The sequence below is a fragment of the Populus alba genome, chromosome 16 (genome assembly GCF_005239225.2).
Source record: "Populus alba chromosome 16, ASM523922v2, whole genome shotgun sequence".
In the NCBI taxonomy this organism is placed as follows: Eukaryota; Viridiplantae; Streptophyta; class Magnoliopsida; order Malpighiales; family Salicaceae; genus Populus; species Populus alba.
In genome coordinates, this window is record NC_133299.1 from 14,275,862 (window position 1) to 14,301,527 (window position 25,666).

The 25,666-nt window shown below is 34.6% G+C and overlaps 2 pseudogenes; both read right to left on the minus strand.

The window, feature by feature from the left end:
* Positions 1 to 2,031: 2,031 nt before the first annotated feature.
* Positions 2,032 to 25,666, minus strand: part of LOC118056134 (receptor like protein 27-like) — a 68,783-nt pseudogene continuing 45,148 nt past the window's right edge.
* LOC118056163 (small nucleolar RNA R71) lies at positions 11,098 to 11,208 on the minus strand (annotated as a pseudogene).

The window sequence follows — 25,666 nt, forward strand, 5'->3', positions numbered from 1 at the left end:
GTGTGTGTTTTTTATTATTATTATTTATTATATTGAATTATAAAAATAATTAAAAAAAAAGACAAAAAGAATTAACTGTTTAATTTGAACATGCACAAATTCTAAGGATGGATAAAATCATGTTGTATTTTCCATGAAAATGTAAGAACATGTTTCTACATATATTCCTGGGAATTAATAACTGATGTATCGTAGCCTTAGAAGTGGGCTAAAATTCTATTTTAAAAATTACATCAAGCTCACGAAGTTTGAATGTGGTGCGTGTATTTTGTTTATGAATCTTTTATGATGAGACAGCAAAGAACAAAGAAGGAGACAACAAAGAACAAAGAAGGATTTAATATTTTGATCGGATCAAAGGTGTAGAAGTACAAACTTGTACGGAAGTTGTATTTTTAAATTCCGATGAAAAGACAAAATTTTTAAAACTTCTTTAACACATCAAGTCCACGGAGCAGCTTACCTCAGGTAGGGTGCGTTAGGGGTGCTAACACCTTCCCTAACCACAATCAGTCCCTTACCCGTGAATCTCTGACCATGACCAGTCCATCAGGGTTTTCTAGTAACCTCAATTAAATACTAGGTGGCGACTCCTAACGAACCAATTCAAGCAATACAACAACGAGAGATATAAAATCGCCAGCCGGTGCCGCGGTCGGGATTTTTTCGACGTGCGACAACGTGTCGGGTCAAAACCGTCTTTTTCGGTCAAAACTGTCACTTTTGATCAAAATCGATTTCACCGGGTCAATACAGGTCAAGCCATGTCGACTAGTATAAAAAATAAGTTTTCATGACGTCTTGGATCAAAACTGTCATTTTTGGTCAAAACTGTCATTTTTGATTAAAACCGAGTCCACCGGGTCAATACGGGTCAAACCACGTCGACCAGGGTAAAAAATGAGTTTTCAGTCCATTTCGGGTCAAAACTGTCATTTTCGATCAAAACTAAGTCCACCTGGTCAATATGGGTCAAACCACATCGACCGGGGTAAAAAATGAATTTTCAGGCCGTTTCAGGTCAAAACCAATATTTTTCGGTCAAAACCCGGTTCACCGGGTTGATACCATCAATTTTTTTAGTGTTCCAACATAATTTTCGGTAATTAAAATATTTTATTTTAGCGGTTGAAACGGGCTTTTTCTAATATTGATTTGATTTTTTTTTAGTTTTACCCATATAAATATTTATTATTATATATAATAGAACAAAATCAATAATGCAAAAATTTATTATAGTAAGCGGGGTAGTTGTGGCGATGTAATTTTTTTTCTTTAAAGCAGATATGTGCCGCCACTATAAGATTTTTGATGTTACTAGGTTATTGGCTTTTAAAATAGCCAGTGCAAATTCGCCAGATGAAAAAGAGAAAAAAAAGAAAGAAAAAAAAAAAGAGAGAGATTACTATTTGAGGTTTTTTTAGTTTTTTTCTTCATGCGAGTAAGATATTTTTTTTATTAAAAACAATTTAAAAAATATCAAAAATATCATAACCGTTAGATATAATATTATTTAGTTCTGGACCTTTGATTTAATAGGATACAATATGGCTTACCACACTAGATTAAAACCCAAATCCATCTCAGCCTTTAACATAATCTACCCTTCGATCCTGTTGTGCCACGTCACCAGGTGTAGCAAACACTCGGTAAACCGCGCCACACCAGATCAAAACACAGCCAATCCGGACCGTCGATCAACTTGCAGATCAAGCAAATCACAGCCGAAGGATCAATTCATCCGCAATCCATCGGTTCACAACCTTCAGCTGCATCGATGTACCATGGTAACGTGCACACCATAGCAAAACCTCAGACTCTCTCTCTCCTCTCGCTGGCAACTCTCTCTCTCATCTGATCTCCCATTTCCGGCCGTTTTAAGTCTTCGAACCACCATAGAAAGGTTACTAGCCTCCTATAAAGCAAAACCCCAGCCGTTTTCAGCGTTTCCGCCGCCTAATCTAGCCGAAAAAGGCCGCAATTTCTTCGGCCAACCGAAGCTTCAAACCGACAATTCTCCCTTGTTAGCCATCAACGACCGTTGAAACCACCGTCATCAGAATCCTCTTCCTTATATCTACCAGAAGCAACCATTCGTTGGCCGGAAGTCTCGCCAAAAACTTTCACCACCTCCAACAGTGACTGCGCATGAGTGACAGTCGCCACTAGGGGCAATTTCATAATTTTCTGAGAAATTGAAAGGTATTTCAGTCTTTTACCTATACGGTGGCACTCAGGTAATTTTTTGAGATTCCTAACAGTATTTTTAATATTTTTATATATAAATATTTGTAAATTTTCTTGCATGTTGTAAAACAAAAAAACCAAAAAATAAGTATAAAAGGAATAACGACGCGGCTCCAACACCCATCTTATCATGTCGTCGTTCGTGGGTCCAAAGCCCAATTCTCAAGTATGGTTATACCCATTTCTCAACAATATCAAAATAATTTTTGTTTTATAAATGAATATTGTTTGTCGACATGTCTCTTTTTACAGAAAAGAACCGATGTCAAAAGTTTAAATACCAAATATGGATTATATCCATAATTTCTTTTTGGTAACTCAGACGTAATTCTCCTTTTTAGGGTTAAACGTCAATATTTTAGACGAGTCTCTTATTTTTAGGAACTGATGTCATTCATTTTTTTGACACGTCTCCTACGAACGTTGTTTGTCGACACGTCTCTTTTTACAGAAAAAGGACCGATGTTAAGGGTATTTATACCAAACATGGATTATGTCCATTATTTCTTTTTGGTAACTCAGACATAACTCTCTTTTTTAGGGTTAAACGTCGATATTTTAGACGAGTCTCCTATTTTTAGGAACTGATGTTATTTTTAACGTGTCTCCTATTTTTAAGGACCGACGTTAACCATCTTTAAAAGAAACAAATTGCAAATAAGCTCAAAATATAATAGCATTTGAATCAAATAAAAAACACACAAGCAAGGGTAACTTTTCTCTTGAAAGGATGTTTTAAGGGTGGTGTCTACCTTCCCTTAATCATAACTAACCCAGTACCTGAATCTCTGGGACCAGTGCCTAACTTGGGATTTCTAGTTCCCTCATATTACTAGATGACGACTTCAATAAAATCTTCATTTCCCCCAATCGAAAAAAAAAAATCTTTTTGTTAAATAAACGAAAAGAGGAGCCATCGCCCAACGTCGTGTATTGACACCTAAGTCGAAAACATGGTAGGGATTCAATATTTGTAGTTGTTGATAGGTTTTTGAAGATGACACATTTCATAGCATGTTATAAAACTGACGATACAACTAATATAGTTGATGTGTTCTTTAAAGAGATAATACAACTTCATGAGGTTCCCAGGAGTATATTTTAGGATAGAGATGTTAAGTTTTTAAGCTATTCTTGGAAGGTATTGTGCGGAAAAATAAGAACTAAATCGTTGTTTTTTATTACTTGTTATCCCCAAACAAATGAACAAATCGAAATAATTAATAAGATTATAACCACACTTTTATGCACTGTCATACAAAAGAACTTGAAAATTTAGGAAGATTGCTTGCATTCATTGAGTTTGCTTATAATAGTAATGTTTCATTCTATTATTAATTTTTCACAATTTGAAATTGTTTATGGTTTTTATCCTTTTGTTAATCTTTTTTTTTAAACAAGGTCAAAGACTAAGAGAGGGAAGAGACTCGCTACCTTTGTTTAATCCCTCGCTACTTCCAGCTATCCCTTTATTAACACTGATATTGTTTGAAAAAAACATTTAAAAACAGTCAACAAGTTTTTCCATTGAGTTTCATCTAGTCAATCTAGGTTACAGGTTAACCTGACTTCTTGACCATATCATATAGATCAATTCTTTCTTTCATTTTTCTTCGATCTAGAATACTCCAAGCCTCAAGACCAAGTTTGGGATCATCCGACCAAACTGAAGTTTTGTAGCTTGATGAAGACTATTTTGTGTATACAAGTTTTCAACATGCTATAGTAACATAATTCATTTACTTTAAAGATATCATCTTATTTATGGCACATGAAATAAACCATCTAAGAGACATTCACTCTTATACTTACAAGTGAAAATTAAGAAAGAAAACAGAAGGAAAAGGAAATACAAGATAATATTTATTTGCTATGATTAACAAACCAGAAAACATTGTAATAATTAGAAATCAACTTCTACGCCGTTGATTCTTTAAATGTTTACCTTTGTTTTGCCACCTCGCAGAATAATTCATCACCACCCATTCATAGTTCTTTGTGTTCATAACACATCCAAGAATCACTCCTATTAACAATCCACTTGCATAACCTATCACGACCACCTTCCAACCAAATTCAAGTGGATTTCCTGAGCCCTCATCTTCTTTGGGTGCTGGCAAGGAGTCATCATCATTTCCACATTTTTTCGACAAAGGCTCCCCACACAATCCTGAATTCGCATCAAATGAAGTGTTGCCAAATGTTCCGAATTGGTTTCCTTGTGGTATCGGACCAGAGAGAAAATTATGACGCATTAAAGATCTCGAGGAAGGTGAGCTGTGCAATTTGGACAGGAATCTCTCCAGACAGCTTGTTCTGAGAAAGGTCTAAAGCTTCAAGCTCTTTCAAGTTGGACAATGATGGAGGGATGCGACCACTGAGAAAGTAGTTGGAGAGATTGAGCAAATGAAATGCTTTGAGATCTCCGAGGACCTATGGAATTCCTCCTGCACAACCATTACTTGAGAGATCGATAGCATTGAGACTATCTTGGATCTTCTCATAAAGTCTCATCACACCTTTGTTTGTTATTATCAATGAGAATTGATATTCAATTGTGATTGAATAACCAGATATTTGGAAACTTGTGTCTACTTGCATGTAAATCAAGTGCTCATTACGGACATTTTTCATGGCAGTCCAATTTCAGAAATATTCAAGCGGCAACTTACCCTTAAAACTGTTGTTGGAGAGGTCAATAATCTGTAACCTCGGAAATTCAACGTTGGTTTTAGGTTTCCCAAGCACACCATAGAGCCCATTAGATCTCAATATCGGAACCCTCAAATAAGGAAGAACACCCAACCAAGAAGGAAAGACATCATTTATTGTTGGAAGGAGAAACCACTGGTGGTGGCTTTGAAACACTCAGAGGGGATAAAACACGATTTTATTTCAAAAACAACAAGTTTACAAAATACAAACAAAACACTTTTAATACACACCCTCTCTTTCTCTCTTTCTCCTAGTGTTTCTTTTTAATCTCTCCACACATAATAACATAAACTTAGCTGCCTATTTATACAAAAATTGAGAATAAGAAAAAATCAAACTTCAAGTGTGGAGGCGGCTGTCGGTATGCGGCTGGGCAGTGACAGCTGGTGGCTAGCGGCTGGTCGGTGACAGCTGGTGGCTGGGCGGTGATTGCCTTCCTTGACCTTCTAGATTGAGTTCACCACAACAAATTCCCCCTTTAAACTCAATCGAGGGATATCATGCCAAGCATGAACTTCAATATGATAAATATGTCCCTCTTCAATGGCTTTGTAAAGATATCTACAACTTGATCATTTGTTTTGCAGGATATAAGTTCGACTTTTTTATTCTTCATATGTTCTCGGATAAAATGATAACACGTATCAATGTGTTTACTTCTTTCATGATACACCAGGTTCTTTGCCAATTCAATCGTTGATCGATTGTCAATATAAATCTTTGTAGGATTTTTTCTTAGGAAATCCCAAATGCTTCAACATATTCCTTAACCATATTAAATGGCATATGGCTGAGTTGGTAGCAACATACTCAGCTTTACAGCTTGATAACGTTACAATCGATTGCTTCTTGGATGACCATGTGAAAGATGTATCTCCCATGAAAAAGACAAACCTTGTTGTGCTTTTCCTTTCATCCAGATCTCTACCCCAATCACTATCCGAGTAGCCTACAAGATTGAAGTTTTTACTTGAGGTATAAAACATACCTTCATTTATTGTGGCTTTGATGTAGAGAAGAATTCTCTTGGTTGCATTCAAGTGAGACTAGTATGGTGTCTCCATATATCTACTGATAAGTCCAACTCCGTAGAGTATATCCGGTCTGGTACATGTCAAGTACCTTAAGCTTCCTACTAAGCTTTTGAAGTAAGTTGGATCAACATTTCCAACTTTACTCTTCCTCAATTCCACTCCATTCTCAACTGGAGTTGATACCGGATTGTAGCTTTCCATCTTGAACCTTTCAAGAATATCTTTGGCGTTATCGCTTTGGGATACAAAAATCCCGTATTCTTTCTACGTTACTTCTAAGCCAAGATAATATGACATTAGACCAATGTCTGTCATCTCAAACTCCTGTACCATGCTTTTCTTGAAGTCTTCAAACATGGTAGGATTATTGCTGGTGAATATCAAGTCATCAACATATAGGCACACACATAATATGCTGCCATTTGCTTCTTTCTTCACATATATTGTGTGTTCAAATGGACATTTTTCAAATCCATTATCTTGAAAATACCTGTCAATTTTGGTATTCCAAGCACGCGGAGCTTGCTTCAAACCGTAGAGGGCTTTCTTCAACTTGTATACTTTGCCTTCATTTTTAGCTTCAATGTATCCAAGTGGTTGTTCAACATAGATCTCTTCTTCTAGGAAGCCATTAAAAAATGCTTACTTCACATGGAGTTGATAGATCTTTCATCTATGTTGTGCAACTAGTGAGATCATCAGTCTGATTGTCTCTAGCCGGGCTACTGGAGCAAATACTTTTCCATAGTCAATGCCTTCTCTCTGTTTGTAGCCTTTAGCCACTAATCTTGCTTTGTATCTTTGTACTTCTCCTTTTGCATTCTTCTTCCTCTTATAGACCCATTTGACACCTATTGCTTTCTTGTTTTCTGGTAGATTAGTCAACTTCCAGGTATCATTCTTCTCAATGGCATGTATTTCTTCATCCATTGCTTTTATCCACTTCTTTTCTGTGATAGCTTCATTGAAGCTAAGTGGGTCACTATCTGCGAAGAAACAAAATAAAGTTGTATCTTCCATGACTTGAGTGGCATCGTACAACTCTTCTAGATTTCTCCTCCTTCTTGGTCCTTTTGATGAGGATGCTGATGGTGGTGTTGATGATGATTCTGGTGTGTTTCTCCTGTTGAATACAGGGAATCTGTGTACCATATTTTGTGGCTCATCTGCTGGTAAAATTGGTTCTTCTATAAGTACTATTGGTACTTCCACTTCGTCTTCAAGGATAAAATTAGTGCTGATCCATTTGACTGCTTCTTGGTCATCATTCCATTGCCAAGATTTATCTTCTTCAAAGATAACATCTCTACTCATAATTACTTTCTTTGTGATGAGATTATACAACTTGTATCCCATCCTTCTATCACCATATCCGACAAAGATGCATTTCTCATTTTTATCATCGAGTTTGGTCCTTTTTGCATCTGGGATCTTTGCATATGCCACACAACCAAAGACTCGTAGATGAGTAACACGTGGTTTGTGACCACTCCATGCTTCTTGTGGAGTAACAACTTGTAAACTTCTGGTTGGGCAGCGATTTAGTAGATACACTGCACATGATACAACTTCAGCCCAGTATTGTTTGGGCAGCTTCTTTGCTTTGAGTAGACTTCTTGCCATGTCAAGAATTGTTCGATTCTTCCTCTCAGCTACACCATTCAGCTGTGGTCAAGGTTGTCAAAACCGCGTTTTGACTCGTAAAATCGTATGATTTTACGAGTCAAAACATGCATTACGGGTTGAATCGGTTGAAAAAATAAAAAATGGATAAAATCGGGTTGAAATCGGGTAAAATCGCAAAAATCGGATGATATCGCGCAAAATCGCGATATCAGGACCGATTTTACGATTAGAATATAATTGCTAAAGGCCCCGCCCCCAATATAATTGCTGCACAGCTTGCACTGAAAGTCCCCTCCCCCCCAATGTCCACCTGTCTTCATCAGTCTTCGGTCTTCGCTTCTCTGCTTCGGCCTTGAAGGCTTGAACAATTAACAAATACAGAAGTCAGAAGACTCAGAACAAATCAAAACGCCGAAAGCCACAAATACAAAACAATTAAGCTTTCTTGACAAATCACTCTTCAGTCTTCGCTTCAGGCTTCTGTCCTCGCTTCCTAACGGGATCAAGACCAATTAGGTCATGCACGAGTACCATCCAACCTTCAGCTTCCATAACCAGGTACCATTGCTGCACTTTTTAAGGTTTTTTGTAGTCTTTTCTTTTGTCTCTTCGTCCAGGAAAAGATAATTGAATTTCGAGGGTGTAATAGAAATAAAATTAACGAAAGGCTTGGGATCAGACCAGTCGATCCGAGCTTTAAACCTTGGTTTTATTGAATTTGTTTTGCTTGTTGTGTTTCTGGGTATATTGCTGGCCTGTTGGGAATTGTTCATGTTCTCTGATTTTTGGTGTTCTTTTGAAAATAAAATGAGGGAATTATTCATGGCTATACTGGAGAATCAGAACAAGGGAAACATTTCTAGACCTTGTATGCCGCATATGTGCTGTGTAATGATAGAGAAGCCACCATGTTCTTGTTAAAGCTTTTTCTTTGTTTTGAATAATTCGTTGTATGCCGCATATGTGCTGTGTAATGATAGAAAAGAAAACTGGACCTTGTATACCGCATATGGCTGGTTTTGTTAGATGCTGCAAGTGATTTAGTGCTGAGGTCTATAATAAGTAATAATTTTGTATGGCTAACAGTCCCAATTAATTACGGCAGAAGTGTTATTAAGCTTAGTTCAGCTTGTGGATAATTTAAACTGAATTTGTGACTTTAATTGTCGCACCCCAAAAAAATTTCAATTGCGTCCTATCGCGGGTTCGACTGGCGATTTTTTTTTTATTATTATTTTTGATTTGATTTGGTTCTTTGGAGTCGCCACCTAGTATTTTGGTCACTAGGAACCCTAACTGATCTCAGAGATCGGGTACGGAGACTGGTTGCGTAAAGGGAAGGTATTAGCACCCCAAATACGCCCTACCTAAGGTAAGCTGCATTGTTTTATTGTCCGATAAAAACTAAAGTGTTATTGTGTTTTCCTAGTTGTTGGTCTGTCTATGGTTCAAGAAAATCCCCCTCGGTAAGGAGGTTGACACGACAAAAGATTGAGTACAAGTCTGATGATTTATCTTAGACTTGTTATAAATGAGAATGCACTTTTAAGTTTTTGGTTCTTATGTAAATACATGGCAAATCCCCCCGGTTTTAATGATTTATCCTGACATTGTGATCGTCTTTTAAGAGTAATAATATAATACTCAATACGTGGCGTTGTTTATACCTGAGATGATCTAAAAGATCGGGTCACAGGATTCCAGCCTATATACTGAATTTATGAAAATATTAAAGAGATATATTATATATAATATAAACAGATTTCTGATGTAAATGAACAAGGCAAGACCAACAATGTCAGGATCCTTGATCAAACACAGAGCATACTTAACGTACATATAATATAACAAGAATGTAAATGGTAATAATAGTAGTAGTAATAATAAAGAGAGCTTTGAGAGGTGAGGTTGATGTAAGGATTAAACAATGATAAAACAGATGTCAAGGTTAGAGGATTCACTAATGGTATTTCAAATAAATATAATATAAACTCAACATGGACTTTAATGTTTATATCCAAGAAAAATTATTATTAACATGTTTTATCTTTTTATCTTGCTAATTCTTAATACCTTGCTTAATGGTTAATCTAGATTTGTGTTGTATAACACTTGGTACATCAAATGCTTGATCCTTCATAGTTTTCGGCTGACATCATTATTATGATAGGAACTTGATTTGCTGTTAACATAAGCTAGCAACATGAATACTTGATGATATTTATAAGTATGGTGTTACTTAGATAAGATAATTAATATAATATGTTAATAATTTATAATGAGCTAATAACGATAAATCATCCGATTGGAACCTCCTTTGTGTGTGGTTTCCAGTTGAGTAATAAAAAGAGTTTATATTATATTTATTTGAAATACATTAGTGAATCCTCTAACTTGACATCTGTTTTATCATTGTTTAATCCTTACATCAACCTCACCTCTCAAAGCTCTCTTTATTATTACTACTACTATTATTATCATTTACATTCTTGTTATATTATATGTACGTTAAGTATGCTCTGTGTTTGATCAAGGATCCTGACATTGTTGGTCTTGCCTTGTTCATTCGCATCAGAAATCTGTTTATATTATATAATATATCTCTTTAATATTTTCATAAATTCAGTATATAGGCTGGAAACCTGTGACCCAATCTTTTAGATCATTCTCAGGTATAACAACGCCACGTACTGAGTATTATTATTATTACTCTTAATATTACTATTACTATTGTTGTTATTATTGTTGTTGTTATCGTGTTGTTATTTATAATTTAACAATTAACCTCCCTGTGGTTCGACCCCGGTCTTGCCGGGTTATTTATTACTTCGACACTCCTGCACTTGGGAGAAGACATCAATCTTTTGGTCGTGTCAAGTTTTTGGCGCCGTTGCCGGGGAACGGTAAGTATTGTATAAATTATATATTTCTTTTAGTTTCTTTTGTTTTTACTTTTATTTGTTTTTCTAATTTTTGTTCTTTTTCTTTTTCTTTGCACTTGCATGAGAGTTTGGACACGTACATTAAGTGGTAGACTTTCTAGGAAAGCCTCATTTTCTTTAGAAAACATGGCCGAAGAAGATAACCAGTCAATTCATAATGAGAATAATGAGAATAATCGTGCGAGAACACTTAGAGATCACATGAATCCAATAAGAACAAGTGCACCATCATGTATTGTTTTTCCTCCTGATGCGTCTCATTTTAATTTTAAGCCAGGTATTATTCAACTTTTACCCACTTTTCATGGCTTAGAATTAGAAAATCCATACTTGCATTTAAGAGAATTTGAAGAAGTTTGTAACACCTATAATGACTTAAATTGTAGTATGAACACCATCAGATTAAAGCTTTTTCCTTTTTCATTAAAAGATAAAGCTAAAACATGGCTACAAAATATTAGGTCAGGATCCATTCGTGCTTGGGATGAAATGCAACAACAGTTTTTAAAGAAGTTTTTCCCTTCTCATAGAACAAACTCTTTCAAAAGACAAATCACCACTTTCACTCAAAAACCAGGAGAAACATTTTACAAGTGTTGGGATAGATATAAAGACTTGCTTAACACCTGTCCTCATCATGGTTTTGAAAGATGGAGATTGGTTTCACAATTTTAGGAAGGGTTAACACCTAAAGATAGGCAAATGGTGGAATTGATGTGCAATGGAACTTTTGAAGATAAAGACCCTGATGAAGCAATGGAGTACCTAGACTTGTTAGCTGAAAATGCTCAAAATTGGGACACCACAGGCACGTGTGAGGCACCAGGTAAAACTCAACCTCATACATCTAATGGAGGCATGTACAACCTTAGGGAAGATCATGACCTCCAAGCCAAATTTACATCTTTAGCTAAAAAAGTTGAAGCACTAGAATTAAAAAAGAGTGGTTAGTTAAAATCTGTTCAAGAAATTATGTGTCAAATTTGTGAAACTAATGAACACTCAACCAATGATTGTCCAACGTTGCCTTCTTTTAAGGAATGTCTTCATGAACAAGCCAATGCTTTAAATAGTTTTCAAAGGCCAAGTAATAACCCATACTCACAAACATACAACCCTGGTTGGAGAAATCACCCAAATTTCAGTTGGAAGAATGGTAACAATAATGCACAAACTTCACAGCCACCATTTCAAGCACACCATAATTTTCAAAATTCTCATGGATATACACCTACTTATGTTCCCCCTCCTAGAAGAAATCTTGAGGAAACACTGTATACATTCATTGAAAAGCAAGAGACAATCAACACTCAAAATGCTCAAACCATGGCAGATCTAAAAGATACTCTTGCAAAGTTCACATCTGCTCTTAGTTTTCAGGAGAAAGGTAAGTTTCCATCTCAACCCCAACAAAATCCCAAAGGGCAATACAATTCAAGTGCAAGTGGTTCCGGAAACCAACATATGGATCAAGTCAAATCAGTCACTACTCTCCGCAGTGGTAAGGTTATTGAAAAACCCACTCTTGAACCTTGTGAGAAAGATGAAGAGTCTATCTCTGAGGGTAAGGAAGGGGTTGAACCTGAACATTGCAAAGAAAAGGCTGATTCACCGCCAGCACTTCCATTTCCTCATGCCATGACCAAACAAAGGAAAGTCAATCATAATTCTGAAATCTTTGAGACTTTCAAACAGTTAAAGATCAATATACCTTTGTTAGATGCTATTAAACAGGTACCTTCTTATGCTAAATTTTTGAAAGATCTGTGCACTGTGAAAAGAAAACTGAATGTGAAAAAGAAAGCCTTTTTAGCCGAACAAGTAAGTGCCATTCTTCAGAATGATAATGCTTTGAAATATAAAGACCCTGGTTGTCCTACAATTTCTTGCTTTATTGGAGAACATAAAATTGACAGAGCTTTACTTGATCTTGGAGCTAGTGTGAATTTACTTCCATATTCAGTTTTTCAAAGTCTCAATCTAGGTGAGTTGAAACCTACTTCTGTAACTCTTTTACTTGCTGATAGATCTGTAAAAGTGCCTAGAGGAATAGTTGAAGATGTGTTAGTACAAGTTGATAAATTCATCTTTCCTGTGGATTTTATTGTGTTGGATACACAACCTGTTGAAGCATGCAATCCAACTACGGAAAGCCGTAAAAAGCTTAAATTGGATTTGAGCCTTAGTTTGTAAAAACTTTGTGTCTTTTGTTTTTATTATTATGTTTTGTTATTTCTTATATTTGTTTAAGTGTGTTTCAGGTTTGTCAGTGTTTGCTGTTTCAGGTAATGTCTTCTATACTCTTTCTTTCTGCCTTAGCACATTGAGGACAATGTCTCGTTTTGGTTGGGGGGAGAAGGTAGTTGATATATTAAAAAAAAAAAAAATTTTATTAACTAACTGTGTTTTCTATTATTAAAACCATTTGACAACATTGTTATTAGGATAGCAGAGTATAGAGTCAGTTTTATTACCTCTTGAGACACATTTTAGTAAGTATCTTTATTAGGATGGTAGAGTAAGGAGGAAATTTTATTGACTCTAGAGACGCATCTTAGTAAGTATCATTACCAAGGTCTATCATAATACTTCTTGAAATATTCAGGTTTACAAACTCTCACATTGTTATCACTTAATTCTGCTTATATACTCATTTAATAAGTAATTCTTAAACCTTCATTTTCACACACACACTTTAACATATGATTGTGGGTTGCATATTTGGATTATTACATTATTCAATGTTCTTTTGTTTAAAGGTAACAACTAAGGGAAATGGATAGTATATATATATATAAAAAAACAATATGAATAAAAAAAAAAAAGTAGATAAGTTTGGTTTCGTAGCCTCCTTGATTTAAGCAATTAAGCTCGAAGGGGTGTTTTAACACCTAGTACCCTAAAGTCAACTGACTTGGGAGCTATTGGCCCAGTGCTTGTTATATGGGTTGAGGAGAAAGCTTAAGGGAATCAAACATTGCACTATCTACATATCAGTATCTACAACCCGAGTTACTAAGCTCGTAGGGGTGTCTCAACACCTGATGCCCTAAGACCAACTGGTCTGGGAGTCATTAGCTTAAAGCTCGCTATATGGGTTAATGATGCATTGTGTTTTAAGTTATATGTATATATACCAAAAAAAAAGAAAAAGAAAAAAAAAAGATAATCATCTCAACCCAAGGAAGTTAACCTTAGAAAAACATTAGAACAAAATATTGTTTACTTCTAATAAAAGCCCCATAATTTATGTTTTCATACATTGAGCACATAAAAGAAGGTTTATTAATATTTTGTTTAAGAAGTATGAAGCAGATATATAAATTTAATAAGAGTTTGTTTATCTGGATAGATTAATGGAAGTTGAATGATGAATGCCTTGCTTTGTGGAACTTGCAAATTGTTTTTCTATTTTAACGCTTTGATTACTAGGGACTAGTAATAAGCTGGTTGGGGGGTGTGATTAGTACTTAAAGTGCATTCTCATTAAGGTTTTATATCATCGTATTGCACTAAAGTATCATTAAATTCCCTAACTACAACATGTTTTTATAATAACAAGTCTGATAATATAATATATCTTTAATTTATGGTAAATGCTTATTTTGAATGCAGGTATATCTCACAATTCAAAGAATTTATTGATGTGATTAACTATTAAAAGTGAAGAGACAAAAAGAGGACTAGGCTAAGAGAAGAGATGCTGGTTCAATTCCAAACTCGAACACCATTCGGTTATTGGATCATAACTGGAGTTGTAGAACTCGGATTTAGGTCTACTTTATATGAATCAAAAAGCTAAGACATAGACCTACAACGTTCATGAAGAGTCCAAGACTCAAATCTGTCGTTTTCAAGTTCAAATCGTAGGAACAACGGAGAAGTCGGAACCTGTCCTGCAGCTCGGACACTATTCGGTTTTCAGCTCATATCTTGAGTTCTAGAAGTCCAAATGAGCTCTGGTTTTTTTTGTTGGAAAGCTAAGACAATTGCCCACAGCTTTGATGGAACAAAAGGCTCTAATTCTGATGTTACAATGACGTTTTGACCAGCCAACAATATCAAAAACAGCAGCCAACAATATCAAAAACCAGCAGCCAAATCAGCCAACAATAATCTTCTTAATGATATTATATCTATTATACAAACTTAAATTAGAAAACTTGAACATTACAAAGTTTTTGGTCGTAAAAACAAAAAAACAAACAAATTGAATAATAATAAAAAAAAGTAGATAAGTTTGGTTTCGTAGCCTCCTTGATTTAAGCAATTAAGCCCGAAGGGGTGTTTTAAACACTAGTACCCCTAAAGTCAACTGACTTGGGAGCTATTGGCCAGTGCATGTTATATGGGTTGAGGAGAAAGCTTAAGGGAATCAAACATTGCACTATCTACATATCAGTATCTACAACCCGAGTTACTAACCTCGTAGGGATGTCTCAACACCTGATGCCCTAAGACCAACTGGTCTGGGAGTCATTAGCTTAAAGCTCGCTATATGGGTCAATGATGCATTGTGTTTTAAGTTATATGTATATATTACCAACAAAAAAAAAAAAAAAAAAGATAATCATCTCAACCCAAGGAAGTTAACCTTAGAAAAACATTAGAACAGAATATTGTTTTCTTCTAATAAAAGCCCCATAATTTATGTTTTCATACATTGAGCACATAAAAGAAGGTTTATTAATATTTTGTTTAAGAAGTATGAAGCAGATATATAAATTTAATAAGAGTTTGTTTATCTGGATAGATTAATGGAAGTTGAATGATCAATGCCTTGCTTTGTGGAACTTGCAAATTGTTTTTCTATTTTAACGCTTTGATTACTAGGGACTAGTAATAAGCTGGTTGGGGGGTGTGATTAGTACTTAAAAGTGCATTCTCATTAAGGTTTTATATCATCGTATTGCACTAAAGTATCATTAAATTCCCTAACTACAACATGTTTTATAATAACAAGTCTGATAATATAATATATCTTTAATTTATGGTAAATGCTTATTTTGAATGCAGGTATATCTCACAATTCAAAGAATTTATTGATGTGATTAACTATTGAAAGTGAAGAGACAAAAAGAGGACTAGGCTAAGAGAAGAGATGCTGGTTCAATTCCAAACTCGAACACCATTCGGTTATTGGATCATAACTGGAGTTGTAGAACTCGGAATTAGGTCTACTTTATGTGAAACAAAAAGCTAAGACATAGACCTACAACTTTCATGAAGAGTCCAAGACTAAAATCTGTCGTTTTCAAGTTCACATCTTAGGAACAACGGAGAAGTCGGAACCTGTCCTGCAGCTCGGACACTATTCGGTTTTCAGCTCATATCTTGAGTTCTAGAAGTCCAAATGAGCTCTGGTTTTTTTTGTTGGAAAGCTAAGACAATTGCCCACAGCTTTGATGGAACAAAAGGCTCTAATTCTGATGTTAGCAATGACGTTTTGACCAGCCAACAATATCAAAAACAGCAGCCAACAATATCAAAAACCAGCAGCCAAATCAGCCAACAATAATCTTCTTAATGATATTATATCTATTATACAAACTTAAATTAGAAAACTTGAACATTACAAAGTTTTTGGTCGTAAAAACAAAAAAACAAACAAATTGAATAATAATAAAAAAAAAGTAGATAAGTTTGGTTTCGTAGCCTCCTTGATTTAAGCAATTAAGCCCGAAGGGGTGTTTTAACACCTAGTACCCTAAAGTCAACTGACTTGGGAGCTATTGGCCCAGTGCTTGTTATATGGGTTGAGGAGAAAGCTTAAGGGAATCAAACATTGCACTATCTACATATCAGTATCTACAACCCGAGTTACTAACCTCGTAGGGATGTCTCAACACCTGATGCCCTAAGACCAACTAGTCTGGGAGTCATTAGCTTAAAGCTCACTATATGGGTTAATGATGCATCCCTAAGACCAACTGATGCATTGTGTTTTAAGTTATATGTATATATACCAAAAAAAAAAAAAAAAAAAGATAATCATCTCAACCCAAGGAAGTTAACCTTAGAAAAACATTAGAACAGAATATTGTTTACTTCTAATAAAAGCCCCATAATTTATGTTTTCATACATTGAGCACATAAAAGAAGGTTTATTAATATTTTGTTTAAGAAGTATGAAGCAGATATATAAATTTAATAAGAGTTTGTTTATCTGGATAGATTAATGGAAGTTGAATGATGAATGTCTTGCTTTGTGGAACTTGCCAATTGTTTTGGGGGGTGTGATGATATAAAACCTTAATGAGAATGCACTTTTAAGTACTAATCACACCCCCAACCAGCTTATTACTAGTCCCTAGTAATCAAAGCGTTAAAAATAGAAAAATAATTTGCAAGTTTCCACAAAGCAAGGCATTCATCATTCAACTTCCATTAATCTATCCAGATAAACAAACTCTTATTAAATTTATATATCTGCTTCATACTTCTTAAACAAAATATTAATAAACCTTCTTTTATGTGCTCAATGTATGAAAACATAAATTATGGGGCTTTTATTGGAAGAAAACAATATTTTGTTCTAATGTTTTTCTAAGGTTAACTTCCTTGGGTTGAGATGATTATCTTTTTTTTTTTTTTGGTATATATACATATAACTTAAAACACAATGCATCATTAACCCATATAGCGAGCTGTAAGCTAATGACTCCTAGACTAGTTGGTCTTAGGGCATCAGCTGTTGAGACACCCCTACGAGCTTAGTAACTCGGGTTGTAGATACTGATATGTAGATAGTGCAATGTTTGATTCCCTTAAGCTTTCTCCTCAACCCATATAACAAGCACTGGGCCAATAGCTCCCAAGTCAGTTGACTTTAGGGTACTAGGTGTTAAAACACCCCTTCGGGCTTAATTGCTTAAATCAAGGAGGCTACGAAACCAAACTTATCTACTTTTTTTTTTTTATTCATATTGTTTGTTTGTTTTTTTTTTATATACTATCCCTTTCCCTTAGTTGTTACCTTTAACAAAAGAACATGAATAATGTAATAATCCAATATGCAACCCACAATAATATATTAAAGTGTGTGTGTGAAAATGAAGGTTTAAGAATACTTATTAAATGAGTATATAAGCAGAATTAAGTGATAACAATGTGAGAGTTTGTAAACCTGAATATTTCAAGAAGTATTATGATAGACCTTGGTAATGATACTTACTAAGATGCGTCTCTAGAGTCAATAAAATTTCCTCCTTACTCTACCATCCTAATAAAGATACTTACTAAGATGTGTCTCAAGAGGTAATAAAACTGACTCTATACTCTGCTATCCTAATAACAATGTTGTCAAATTGTTTTAATAATAGAAAACACAGTTAGTTAATAATTTTTTTTTTTTTAATATATCAACTACCCTCTCCCCCCAACCTAAACGAGACATTGTCCTCAATGTGCTAAGGCAGAAAGAAAGAGTATAGAAGACATTACCTGAAACAGCAAACACTGACAAACCTGAAACACACTTAAACAAATATAAGAAATAACAAAACATAATAATAAAAACAAAAGACACAAAGTTTTTAAAAACTAAGGCTCAAATCCAATTTAAGCTTTTTACGGCTTTCCGTAGTTGACCAATTTAGGCGACTCATGGAGGGATCAATTACAGGGATGAAAGATTGTAGTTGGTCAATCAATTGTTCAGCAGTAGCAGCAGAGATTATGATTTGTCGTGCCGAAGATGTTAGAAATTCCTGTTCCACAGCTTGATCAAGGAAAGACAGTAACTTATCATAAAAACCATTGACATTTAACAAACCTATGGGTTTATGGTGAATGTGCAGTTGGGCCCAAGAGGAAATATGAAAGATCTTTTCCAATGTGCCCAAACCACCTGGTAAGGCAATGAAGGCATCAGCATGGTTAAACATTGTATTCATCCGATCAGACATTGTGGGGACTCGTACTTCCTCTCCAATTGTTTTTCCAATGAGGTCGCCTTGTGCGAAAGCTTTGGGGACAACCCCCAAAACTTGACTGCCTCCCATTAATGCAGCCATTGACACACCTCCCATTAACCCAAGGCTACCTCCCCCATAAACTAAATGAATCTTTCGCTCAGCTAGTACCCGACCAAGATGATTTGCTGAGTCTAAAAACTCTTTTTCTTTCCCAGGATTGGATCCACCAAAAACACAAATATATTTGATGTGATGACTTGAGGAACCAGCCATTTCTACACACTTCTATGTTTGATGAATGTATGGGTTGAGTAGAAATGAAGGGAAGGAAAAGAAGTTATAGATGAGAATTTGAAAATGCAATCATACCACCTATGTGTAGGCCAGTTGTAATCTCACTCACTCTCTCTCTTTTTATTTATTTATTATTATTATTATTATTATTTTGAAAATAAATATAAAAATAAAATGTCTATGTACAGGCAGTTGTGATTGTGGCACACATCTTCCCTTGGTTTTACGTCCAAGAACGGCTTAAACACCCTCTATGGGTCGGGGATAGGCTTCCCATCTAGTTTTCTTAAAAACTGGCAAACAAGGTCTTTTTTAGTCAGATTCCCAAGACTAAGTCGATCATGTTCTTTATGGAATTGTGGCCATAAATCATGAATGACACGATGCACATCTCCACTAGGATGCGTCTCAAGGGTCAACAAAAGATTATCTAAGGACCCTTTACTCAGGCCATCCTTAATGAATTGTATCTTATCTTCACGGTTTACAGATACCATTCCTAAAGAACGACATGTCACATTACAAGTCCATCTGGCACATCTGTGACAGACTTTCAGTCGTTTTGCACGACGTTTCTTTGCCAAAGTGCTTGTACCTGTTCCAGGCATGTGTGAAATGAAAGAATTAGAGGACTCACCTGATAATCGAACCTTTGCTTCAATTAACCAGCGAATATCTTCAGGAATTCCATGATTCATTAACAACCTCAATCTTGCACACCTAGCACGGTAAATTTTTGTAATTGCATTTAAAGGCAGAGCGGGAAAATATCTTTTCAACTTTTCAAGAGTGGTGTCCATTTTCAAATGAGAATTGGGGAAAAGATTCAAAGAAGGGAGAAAGATCAGAGAATTGTACAAAGATATACAAATATCAATTATTTGGGAAATTGAAAGAACCGACTTAAGTCACGGAGTACCGTTATCCGCCATTTGACCAGGGTGAAAGAGAGACTAGCAAAACAAAAGTTACACCAAAACACAAAACAATGTGAGAAAAAGAATTAATCTTTATATACAGGATCGCTCAATTCAATAGAGTCATTTTCAACTGAAAAATTGTCAAAATAAACTTTCAAACGATGCCCATTTACCTTGAAAACATTGCCATTCTTTGGATTCTCAATATCACAGGCCCCATATGGATACACATGTTTCACAATGAAAGGACCGCTCCATCTTGATCTTAGTTTTCCAGGAAATAAATGGAGTCGAGAATTATAAAACAAGACTTTTTGACCAACATTAAATGTTTTTCTTAGTATTTTCTTGTCATGAAAGTCTTTGATTCTTGCTTTATGAATTCTTGAATTGTCATATGCATCATTTCTTATTTCCTCAAGCTCATTTATTTGCAATTTTCGCAGTTGACTAGCATCATCAAGGTTTGAATTGAAAGCTTTAATAGCCCAATAAGCTTTATGTTCAATTTCCACAGGCAAGTGACAAGGTTTCCCATAAACTAGTCTATAAGGTGACATACCTAATGATGTTTTATAAGCAGTTCGATAAGCCCAAAGTGCATCATTAAGTCTTAAAGACCAGTCTTTCCTATTAGGGTTAACTGTTTTCTCCAAGATTTGTTTGATCTCCCTATTAGCAAGTTCTACTTGTCCATTTGTCTGGGGGTGATAAGGGGTGGTAACTTTGTGTGTAATTCCATATTTCTTCATTAAAGACTCAAATGGCTTGTTACAGAAATGTGTTCCACCATCACTTATAATGGCCCGAGGGATTCCAAATCGACTCAAAATATTTTCATTTAAAAACTTGATCACTGTTTTATGATCATTATTACGACTTGGAATTGCCTCTATCCATTTTGAAACATAGTCTACTGCGATCGTCTTTTAAGATGTTAGATCTGCCAGTAGTGAAACCTTTTCACCTTGACATAATTAACTTAGCTAAACATAATGAAGAAGAAAAACATAAATAAACAATATAAGAACATAAACATGATATAAGTTAACTAAGTATAGGAAAGGAAATGAAAAAGCATAAGCAAGATATTAATATAGCATGAAAGAAAACTTGAACATTACAAAGAGAGAAAGCAAGAAGATGATTGTGATCTTTAAGTGTTCTCGCACGATTATTCTCATTATTCTCATTATGAATTGACTGGTTATCTTCTTCGGCCATGTTTTCTAAAGAAAATGAGGATTTCCTAGAAAGTCTACCACTTAATGTACGTGTCCAAACTCTCATGCAAGTGCAAAGAAAAGAAAAGAAAAAGAAAAAGAAAAAGAACAAAAATTAGAAAAACAAATAAAAGTAAAAACAAAAGAAACTAAAAGAAATATATAATTTATACAATACTTACCGTCCCCGGCAACGGCGCCAAAAACTTGACACGACCAAAAGATTGATGTCCAACACAATAAAACACAATGCATCATATAAGTTAACTAAGTATAGGAAAGGAAATTAAAAACGATAAATCATCTTTTGGTTGTGATTAGTACTTAAAAGTGCATTTTCATTAAGGTTTTATATCATCGTATTGCACTAAAGTATCATTAAATTCCCTAACTACAACATGTTTTATAATAACAAGTCTGATAATATAATATATCTTTAATTTATGGTAAATGCTTATTTTGAATGCAGGTACATCTCACAATTCAAAGGATTTATTGATGTGATTAACTATTGAAAGTGAAGAGACAAAAAGAGGATTAGGCTAAGAGAAGAGATGCTGGTTCAATTCCAAACTCGAACACCATTCGGTTATTGGATCATAACTGGAGTTGTAGAACTCAGATTTAGGTCTAATTTATATGAATCAAAAAGCTACGACATAGACCTACAACTTTCATGAAGAGTCCAAGACTCAAATCTGCTGTTTTCAAGTTCAAATGTTAGGAACAACGGAGAAGTCGGAACCTGTCCTGCAGCTCGGACACTGTTCGGTTTTCAGCTCATATCTTGAGTTTTAGAAGTCCAAATGAGCTCTGGTTTTTTTTGTTGGAAAGCTAAGACAATTGCCCACAGCTTTGATGGAACAAAAGGCTCTAATTCTGATGTTAGCAATGACGTTTTGACCAGCCAACAATATCAAAAACCAGCAGCCAAACCAGCCAACAATATCAAAATCCAGCAACCAAACCAGCCAACAATATCAAGAACCAGCAGCCAACAATGTCAAGAACCAGCCACAAAATCAATGGATGGCCACCAATCAATAGTTCTAATTTTTAGCCTATAAAAGGAGGCATTTGCCATGTATTTACATGTGTTATTTTTCAGATCACAACAATCTTCTTGCTTTCTCTCTTTGTAATGTTCAAGTTTTCTTTCATGCTATATTAATATCTTGCTTATGCTTTTTCATTTCCTTTCCTATACTTAGTTAACTTATATCATGTTTATGTTCTTATATTGTTTATTTATGTTTTTCTTCTTCATTATGTTTAGCTAAGTTAATTATGTCAAGGTGAAAAGGTTTCACTAGTGGTGTTAGAATAGATATAATATAAACTCAACATGAATTTTAATGTTTATATCCAAGAAATATTGTTATTAGCATGTTTTATCTTTCTATCTTACTAATTCTTAATACCTTGCTTAATGGTTAATCTAGATTTGTGTTGTATAACACTTGGTACATCAAATGCTTGATCCTTCATAGTTTTCGGCCGACATCATTATTATGATAGGAACTTGATTTGTTGTTAACATAAGCTAGCAACATGAATGCCTGATGATATTTATAAGTATGGTGTTACTTAGATAAGATAATTAATATAATCATGTTAACAATTTATAATGAGCTAATAACGATAAATCATCCGATTGGAACCTCCTATGTGTGTGGTTTCCAGTTGAGTAATAAAAAAGAGTTTATATTTATATTTATTTGAAATACATTAGTGAATCCTCTAACCTTGACATCTGTTTTATCATTGTTTAATCCTTACATCAACCTCACCTCTCAAAGCTCTCTTTATTATTACTACTGCTATTATTATCATTTACATTCTTGTTATATTATATGTACGTTAAGTATGCTCTGTGTTTGATCAAGGATCCTGACATTGTTGGTCTTGCCTTGTTCATTCGCATCAGAAATCTGTTTATATTATATAATATATCTCTTTAATATTTTCATAAATTCAGTATATAGGCTGGAAACCTGTGACCCGATCTTTTAGATCATTCTCAGGTATAACAACGCCACGTACTGAATATTATTATTACTCTTAATATTACTATTACTATTGTTGGTATTATTGTTGCTATTATCGTGTTGTTATTTATAATTTATACAATTAACCTCCCTGTGGTTCGACCCCGGTCTTGCCGGGTTATTTATTACTTCGACACTCCTGCACTTGGGAGAAGACATCAATCTTTTGGTCGTGTCAAGTTTTTATTAACTATTGAAAGTGAAGAGACAAAAAGAGGACTAGGCTAAGAGAAGAGATGCTGGTTCAATTCCAAACTCGAACACCATTCGGTTATTGGATCATAACTGGAGTTGTAGAACTCGGATTTAGGTCTACTTTATATGAATTTAAAAGCTAAGACATAGACCTACAACTTTCATGAAGAGTCCAAGACTCAAATCTGCCGTTTTCAAGTTCAAATATTAGGAACAACGGAGAAGTCGGAACCTGTCATGCAGCTCGAACACTGTTCGGTTTTCAGCTCATATCTTGAGTTCTAGAAGTCCAAATGAGCTCTGGTTTTTTTTGTTGGAAAGCTAAGACAATTGCCCACAGCTTTGATGGAACAAAAGGCTCTAATTCTGATGTTAGCAATGACGTTTTGACCAGCCAACAATATCAAAAACCAGCAGCCAAACCAGCCAACAATATCAAAATCCAGCAACCAAACCAGCCAACAATATCAAGAACCAGCAGCCAACAATGTCAAGAACCAGCCACAAAATCAATGGATGGCCACCAATCAATAGTTCTAATTTTTAGCCTATAAAAGGAGGCATTTGCCATGTATTTACATGTGTTATTTTTCAGATCACAACAATCTTCTTGCTTTCTCTCTTTGTAATGTTCAAGTTTTCTTTCATGCTATATTAATATCTTGCTTATGCTTTTTCATTTCCTTTCCTATACTTAGTTAACTTATATCATGTTTATGTTCTTATATTGTTTATTTATGTTTTTCTTCTTCATTATGTTTAGCTAAGTTAATTATGTCAAGGTGAAAAGGTTTCACTAGTGGTGTTAGAATAGATATAATATAAACTCAACATGGACTTTAATGTTTATATCCAAGAAAAATTATTATTAACATGTTTTATCTTTTTATCTTGCTAATTCTTAATACCTTGCTTAATGGTTAATCTAGATTTGTGTTGTATAACACTTGGTATATCAAATGCTTGATCCTTCATAGTTTTCGGACGACATCATTATTATGATAGGAACTTGATTTGCTATTAACATAAGCTAGCAACATGAATACTTGATGATATTTATAAGTATGGTGTTACTTAGATAAGATAATTAATATAATCATGTTAATAATTTATAATGAGCTAATAACGATAAATCATCCGATTGGAACCTCCTTTGTGTGTGGTTTCCAGTTGAGTAATAAAAAGAGTTTATATTATATTTATTTGAAATACCATTAGTGAATCCTCTAACCTTGACATCTGTTTTATCATTGTTTAATCCTTACATCAACCTCACCTCTCAAAGCTCTCTTTATTATTACTACTGCTATTATTATCATTTACATTCTTGTTATATTATATGTACGTTAAGTATGCTCTGTGTTTGATCAAGGATCCTGACATTGTTGGTCTTGCCTTGTTCATTCGCATCAGAAATCTGTTTATATTATATAATATATCTCTTTATTATTTTCATAAATTCAGTATATAGGCTGGAAACCTGTGACCCGATCTTTTAGATCATTCTCAGGTATAACAACGCCACGTACTGAGTATTATTATTATTACTCTTAATATTACTATTACTATTGTTGTTATTATTGTTGTTGTTATCGTGTTGTTATTTATAATTTATACAATTAACCTCCCTGTGGTTCGACCCCGGTCTTGCCGGGTTATTTATTACTTCGACACTCCTGCACTTGGGAGAAGACATCAATCTTTTGGTCGTGTCAAGTTTTTGGCGCCGTTGCCGGGGACGGTAAGTATTGTATAAATTATATATTTCTTTTAGTTTCTTTTGTTTTTACTTTTATTTGTTTTTCTAATTTTTGTTCTTTTTCTTTTTCTTTTTCTTTGCACTTGCATGAGAGTTTGGACACGTACATTAAGTGGTAGACTTTCTAGGAAAGCCTCATTTTCTTTAGAAAACATGGCCGAAGAAGATAACCAGTCAATTCATAATGAGAATAATGAGAATAATCGTGCGGGAACACTTAGAGATCACATGAATCCAATAAGAACAAGTGCACCATCATGTATTGTTTTTCCTCCTGATGCGTCTCATTTTAATTTTAAGCCAGGTATTATTCAACTTTTACCCACTTTTCATGGCTTAGAATTAGAAAATCCATACTTGCATTTAAGAGAATTTGAAGAAGTTTGTAACACCTATAATGACTTAAATTGTAGCATGAACACCATCAGATTAAAGCTTTTTCCTTTTTCATTAAAAGATAAAGCTAAAACATGGCTACAAAATATTAGGTCAGGATCCATTCGTGCTTGGGATGAAATGCAACAACAGTTTTTAAAAAGAAGTTTTTCCCTTCTCATAGAACAAACTCTTTCAAAAGACAAATCACCACTTTCACTCAAAAAACCAGGAGAAACATTTTACAAGTGTTGGGATAGATATAAAAGACTTGCTTAACACCTGTCCTCATCATGGTTTTGAAAGATGGAGATTGGTTTCACAATTTTATGAAGGGTTAACACCTAAAGATAGGCAAATGGTGGAATTGAT